The sequence below is a fragment of the Lolium rigidum genome, chromosome 1 (assembly GCF_022539505.1).
Source record: "Lolium rigidum isolate FL_2022 chromosome 1, APGP_CSIRO_Lrig_0.1, whole genome shotgun sequence".
Taxonomy (NCBI): Eukaryota; Viridiplantae; Streptophyta; class Magnoliopsida; order Poales; family Poaceae; genus Lolium; species Lolium rigidum.
Genome location: NC_061508.1, coordinates 32930808 through 32938733, shown reverse-complemented (window position 1 = coordinate 32938733; position 7926 = coordinate 32930808).

Below are 7926 nucleotides of genomic sequence, written 5' to 3'. Positions count from 1 at the left end.
CACCGACGAAGCGACCGGAAGAGGGGGAACCCAATCTATGGAGGAGACCGAGGTGGAGGTGGCGGCCGTACCTAGGAAAAAGTTTATGTTCTTCTTACTTTCTCGACTATTTTTAATTCGGACAATTGTTTGTAATTCAGACTATTTCTAATGTCACACGGTTTTTAGGGCGTAATAGGTTGTTTAATTTGAGAAAGGCGAGATAGAGATAGAACCGCCGGGCCGCCGCGCGTCAAAGCTTTGCCAACCGGCCCGTCTAGGCCTCGCCTCCGCCCGCCGTGCAGCCCTCGATCATGTCACCACCTTTACATGCATGCGCCATGCAAGCACGCTATTAAATTACCCGCGCCACGCTCTCATGCATGCCAACCACCGTTTCGAGCACCGTGACATCGTCTCGCAGGTTGCCCTCGTCTCCGCCGTGCCATCGAGTTGGCCGGCATCGTATTAAAGTGAAATTTGTGTGCATTATTTAAGTGAATTTTACAAACTCCCCGTCTATATATAAGGGCACCTCTTCTTCCTCTTCTCTCACACATCTCACGCACTCTTCTCGCTTCATCCATCTACCACCGCATCCGTGGACTAGCCACGTAAACACCAAACCCTAGCCGCCACCATGGAGTTCTTTGGCCCAACTTACCGTCGCCCGGCCACCGTGCGCGAGAGGGAGTGGCCGGAGGGTGTCATCGTGGAGAACGAGCTGCGCATCCGGGCGATATCGAGGTGGAGGAGCGACAGTGGCGCTGGCCGAGATCTTTCTCTCGCAGGGCTACCGCCACCTCAACCTCCCTCTAGGCTCGCCGCCCATGTACACGATCGAGTCCCACTTCGACGGCAACAAAGCAACCATGAGATAGGCCTCTTCGTCCACTTCAGAACCCCTTCGACGCGCACCACCTCCTCGGGCAGGTGTTCTGGTGTGGTTGTGAGTTTATCGCTTTCACTACCTACAATATCTTCACCAACTTCCACGTCATCTTTCCCGACCGGTTCAACATGCACCGCCTCCCATACCGCTACCACGTTGACGGCCCCGTCGGTGATGAGGAGGACTAAAACAGCGAAGGAGGAGCAAGGGGAATGAACATCCTAGGAGGGACGACGGCGTTGCCTCATCTTTATCAGTTGTTTTTAGAGCTGTTTTATTATCTATGTCTTGTTGTCGTGTCTCGTGGGCCCGGGATTTGTTGTGTGCTTCGGTATCGTACGTGTGATGGAATTCCTATGTAAGGTTTGTACTATCTAGCTCTATATATCAATGTTTTTACAAATCCGTGCTACAACAACACACCATAAAAATTCAAAAGCTTAGAAATGAGGCCGTTTACCCTACCTTTAGAGCCTGTTTAAACCATAGTGAGAAGAAAGTGCCACGGTGTACGTGCGCCGCGCGGGCGGAAATTACCACGCGCCTCGTAACTAGAAACCACGCGCGCACGACCTGAGGCGTCGCGGCTCTGTAAACACCGGAATGGCAACGGCCGCCCTCTACCATTACCGCGTTGCCTTGCATACAAGTATGGTGCCAACGCTAGCGGTTCGCATATCTTCCAGACCCGCTCCCCACCGTCGTCAAACACCCGCGGCGCGACCATGAGTGACGTTTCCTGGCCGTCCGACTCCGACGGCCGACGGAAAGCCGCCCGGGTGGCGCCACCGGTGGGAAAGGGAACCACCGCGGAGCGCCGATCAGCCCGGACGGTGCTGACGAGGAGGAGGACGCCGCGGACGGCTCGGAGCCCGACGGCTCGGAGCCCGACGACTCGGAGCCCGACGACGCCGACGAAGCGGACGAGGAGGAGGGCGCCGCCGACGACGCGGACGAGGAGGAGGGCGCCGCCGACGACGCGGACGCGGAGGAACATGCCGTGGACGACGCGGAAGAGGACGAGGACTCCGACGCGAAGCGGGCGCGGCCGGAGGAGGCCTTGGCCGCCGATGAGAAGGCGGCCGCGAAAAGAAGGCTCGCGCGAAGAAGGCAGCCGTGGCGCGGGCGCGGGCCGAGGTGACGCGACGAGGAGGAGGAGTACAACGGCTCTTCGAGTACTCCTCGTCGAAGATGACTCGTCGGAGTCCACCTCGTCGGACGACAGCTCCTCGTCGGAGAAGGCTTCTCGCAAACGGGGCGCCCGACGACGACGAGGCAGTAGTCGTCGTACAAACGTTCCAAGTAGACGACGAGGCATGTCCTCTATATTTTTATCCGCATTTTTATCCGCATTTGTAGTATTGTGTGCGGACCTTATATTTTCTCGCATTTTAATTATTGTAAGAGGTAATTATGCTATGTACTTCTCCTCATCAGCTTTTCACTCGTCGAAAAAGAAATTTTTATTTCTCGGACATGATCACATTACAGTAATTGACTCGTTGCCCAACCATAACATCTAGGCCGAGCATTTTAAAAGCCCTGACATCGCGATTATAACAGCTACTAGAATAATTATAGCACACAAGGCGTACTGAAGAAACAATTCCCGTTGGAGAGCATATTTTTTGACCTTATTTATCTTCAACCTTGTTGTCGCCTTTGTTTCGTTTTTACTAATGTTGTGTTCATCGATGATATCAGCCATCATCAACTCGATTCGGCCTTTCTCTTCCGTAAGTGTTTCTATTTTTTTGTTGGTAGTCATCAATGCTTGTTCCATCTTCCGAATTGTCTCATGAGCCACCCCGAGCTTCTCTTTGACAATCCTCAATTCTTCATCAATCTTCATTTTCTCCTCTCTTTTAAAATTTAGTTCTTCTAGGAGAACAATTTTTGCTTGTAGACAATGTTGAAATCGGGCACAGCCATCCCGAATACCACACTCACGCATTGATTCCTACAATAAAACGTGAAAACATATTAAATTCGACATAACTTATGAACTCGCACATACCGATGACTCTTCAAGATATTTAGAATCCCATGAGATGAAGACGTTAACTTAGAATCATACCTCATCCGATGAGTTGTGCATGGGTTCGACGCGGTCGATGTCGTCCATAGCCGAAATCACCATGGCGGCGGCGACCCGTAGGTGGAGGCAGGATGGAGATGCCGATGAGATAACGGGCCGAGGGATCCATCTTTTCGTTTGTGGTATGCTTCTTTATGCTCCTCGTGGGCCGCAATTGAGGCCCATCCCGGCCCAGCCTTTTATTTAGGTATTTAACTCGCCGTACTAATTAATCCTCAAATCTAATTCCCAAACGATCTATCCTCCTCCTCAACGCCTCCTCTCGATCTACGACCGGACGCCGACCGCGTCCTCGAAGACGTTGGTTACGAGCTGACTCGGATCTCATCGCCATGGATGTAAGTATAGTTCGCTCACCTCGTGCCATGCACCTAATTTTTTTTATGAACTCTTGCCCGACAACATATGTAGACGCGGTAGATCGTCTTTACTTTGATCTCGCCCAAGTTAGATCTCGGTCGTCTAATCTTACTTCCCTTGGTTGGTTCGCTTGGGAAAAAATATCGGCCGACTTAATTAGATCTAGTGGTTAATTTGATCGTACGTATATGACATATGAGAACATTGACATTGATCAGCCATTCCTTGCTACGCCTGCCCAGCTTCGTGCTTTACCGAATTGGAGGAAAAGGCCTATTATAAGGGGTAAGTCCGTTTATGGCACTCAATGAGAACACAAGTTGTTATGAACAACTTAATTTAGAATTAATTGATGTCCCTTATGTTTTTTAATATTACATGTAGGTCCTGGAGAAGAGGAAGAGTATGATTTTGAAGCTTTCATAGAGTATGCAAATCGAGTTAAGATGAATTATGACGATTTTGATGCACTCGAACTACTAGTTGCGAAAACCCTACCAGTAATTCCATTGTACGTGTGCACCATCAAGAAATCACACATCGTGAAGAATAAAGCAAAGATGGTAATTAATTTTTATTTCCATCATTTCTTACTACTAACCAAGATATGCCGATAATTGACTGTCAAATTTATGTGTAGTACTTCTCAAGGAGGTTCACCCTCAAGCACATTCTCGCCCAATATTCAGCTACCAAAGAACCATAAAGCTTTACTCTCCAGGTGCCAATGTTACGAAGTTACGATGGTGATGAACATGTCAACGGTGAAAGGAGTACCAAAAGGAGGTGCCATGATAACATCACACCGGATGGATGTGGTGAGGCAGTAATGGCATGAAGAAAAATCAGAAATACGTGTTCTGGTTCCGTAAGCAAGGAGAAGGTGGTCTCGAAGATTATGCTTGATCGTGTGTGAGAGCAGCCCGGCTCGTACTTCGCTCGTGAAGACTACTATAGCTATCTAAATTTTTTTGTTTATGTCATGTCCGTTGGTACACTTTTAGTATGGTGCACATTTATGTCATTTTTAATGGTTTCTCACTTTTATGACAATGTGTGAAGAGTTCGATCGTGAATGCTTATTAATTATATCCAGCTTATTTCTCTACAAGTGTTGTATGAGGGTTGTAGCATTGTGAAATTTGTTGATGCCCCACTCGACAGCTGGCACTATAGATATGTCAATTATGTGCATTGCAGCATCTAGTAATGTGCAAAAAAGACCATATTTTTTAAAAAATTCTTCGTTACAAACAATTGAAATCGTAATTAAAAAATATTTTGCACCGTCGTACTAGCTACAAGCCATTGTTGTGTGGTGCCATGCGGAACCATGGTATGCTTGTAGGTGATCAGCACCTTTGAACATGTATATATTGTTGCTCCAAAAGAGAGAGGGAGAAGTAAGTTATCGATTCGTCTCGCCGAATGCAAAGCAGTTGTCTTATCACATGCATAGAGTGGCCTCCGTGTATGGGCTGGGTACTAACGGGCTGGCCCGGATATCCATCGAGAGCTTGCCTAATTATAGTATTAACAGCAGATGCCCTAGTTAGCGGCACGTCCGACGCACAACGTGTAACTACCCACGATTTCTTCTTCAAGTCAACGTCGCCTTCCATCGCCGTCTGGAGAAGATAGGAGTCCTTTCGTCGGCGGAGCCTACAGCTCAATCTAACGACGGCAACATCCGTGTTCCAGCCTTCCAGTGCGCGCGTTTGCAATCTCGTTTATCATCGATCCTTTCGCCCACTTGATCTAGAGTGCGCTTGATCTAAACCGTCATTCTTTGCCGGACGTGTAAGTTTTAGGTTGACATTTACGCTCGTAGATGGTTATTAGGAGATTTTCTATGTCGGCAATAATTGTTGTTTGTATATGTTATTTGCGGAATGGATGAATTAGATGGCCCGGTCTATTGTGACCACACATTGTGGACGAATCTCGTAGCCACTTTCTCGTGACCTCAACGTGCGAGGTTTAGCTCTACTAGTTTGCGGACGATGTTGCAACCGCCAGCCTTCGCCACGCGCACAAATATGATTAGATTTATGATAGAGCTATATGATACTAAAACCGAGACATTCGTCGTACAAGACAAGGCAGGAGCGATAATCGCAACCTCTGTAGACATAGAATGCATTTATGGTCTACGTAATGAGGGTTTTTCCGCTTTTGATATAATTGATCAAGAATGTCTAACAAGTAGAAGGAAAATACCGCCTAGTTATCTCAGCAAGTCTAGTGGAAATCTAGTTATTTCCGACTTGATTGCCGACATACGAGAGAGAAAGCTTCCGATGATGACTTTGTGCGGAAAGCAGTGCTTGTGCTAATTGGCACGGTTCCGGCGCCATCCGGCCCAAAAACAAGTCGATAGAGATCACTATTGTTTAGTGGAGGATGTTCCTAGAATATTTCAAATTAACTCGGAATCACTTCACATTGCGCTACCTCCTCGATAATTTGTCTCGCTTACACAAGATCAGCAGCAAAAGGTAGGGGATGGCCGGTTGGAAATCTTTGTCTCACTCGGTATGCAAACATGATTAGCACTATATTTGATGTATGTGACAATTTGAAACTTATTTCATTTAAAATGTGTTGTTTGTAGCTACTATACTCGGAAAAGGTGGTAGTCGTGGATGATCCTACGTATATTCCACACAAGTCTATTAGGCCACTAATGAAAAACTGGACCGAAGCGGAAGCGTAAAGGAGGTCGCAAGACGACTATGCAAATGGTCGTGGGAGAGGCAAAGTGAAGGTTTTGTTTTTTATCACTACTTCTAGCTACATTATATCATAGTCGATGTTGTGTTGTTATATTAATTTATGCCATTTGTTTTCTAATTTGACATGCAGATTATTAATGATCTTACACCTCAAGCCAATGCCAGTGCGCAAACAAAGCAGAACACATCGCAGAATGGTGAACAGTCACGTTCGACACGTTCGAGACAGAGGCGTAGTAACAAGGACATACTATTGGAAAGTTTGAAGAAGGAACTCGACGGATCACATTGACACACAATTAGCACTTGTACCAAAGAGATGTGCAGAGGTGAGGAGCCATACATTTTACGAACACGAAAGTTTTACATTATCAAGCAATGAATAATTATGGTACTACTTGTTTTGCAGGAAGTTCTAAAAATGCTAAATAAGAATGGTGTCATGTACAAACCGGTTGAAGGATCGTAGTCGGATAAAGGAGGAGATGAGGAAGAAGACACTTCTATTCACATCGATGATTCATCTAAGAAAGAATTCATGTACAAGAACAGCTTCGACGAGTTAGATGCTTTAATTAGCAATGTAACAAAGACTTCGGTAAGTTTTTCACACCTCCTAAGCATAATGGGGTGCCGGAGGCAGGAGATAATGTGTACGTCACACCAGGAAACCTCGGTAACACCGGAGGGTACACAAGATAATCCTTTTATCTTAAATGATACCACAAAACCGGCATCATCCTCTGATATACGTATACCGGATGACATTTTCGCAAGATCTACCACCAAGGTGAATGCTGGACGAAGGATGATGACCTACATGACGGTGAACATGAAGTTATGAGTACTCATAGTGTTGAAACAATGGGACGAGAGGCTAGTAGGAAGAAGGGCAATACAAGCAAAGTGTGCAAATAGTAATGGTAGAAGGAGAAACGCAGCGGCGGTACAAGTTGGAGGGAAAAGGAAACGGACGACGAATCAAAAATATGGATCACCATATGTGGTCGCGAAACCTAGAGCAAAACGTCAAAGCCGTGTAAAGAAAGGTAACACCATTTATTCGTTATTTCTTTGTTGGCAAATAAATGATGCCGCAACCTGTAACACATATGTTATTACTATTATGTGCATCAGTGGTTGTTTGCGTAACATGAAGTTGGGGTATCTTCTAGCAGTACTCAACACAACAGAAATAGAAGCTGCCACTTTATATGTTAAAACAATATCCAAGCTACCAAAAGAAGCATCTAAAGGAGTGTACAAGAATGAATATGGCGCCATCTTGTCTTCAGAAAAGCTTAACGTCGTTCTTGCGCACGAATGGCTATCTGATAATGTAAGTCTTCAAAACCAAAAGTTTGTGTTATACTCGTAATTAAACTATTTGAATTTGAAAATATTGTTGTTGCTATCAGATTATTGATGTCGCTATTGGGTATTTGTCTCTCCGTGTTGGGTCCGATCGAATGTTATGTCCTGCGTGGAGGACAAACTATCTCCTTGAACAAGCAGTAAAAACAATACGTAAAAAAATACACTATTAGAAATATAGATGAGGTAGTTACAAGACCAGGAGCCTTAGGTAGGGTTATGGATGAATATTTCAAGCGTGAGAAGGTAACAAGCACTTTCTTTCAATGTTTCATGCGAAAGTAGAATAAAATAATATGATAATTGACAAAGTTTTTTCCTTCTCTTGTAGACATTTTTCGCACCGAACATACGGAAAACTCATTACGTAACCGTTGTCATGCATACAAAGAAGAAGGAATTCCAGTGTCCTTGATCCTCTCGTTTGGTTTAGGGGTGTCAAAATCAGTTGTGGAAGACTTGGTATTACACTCTCTACACACATGTCT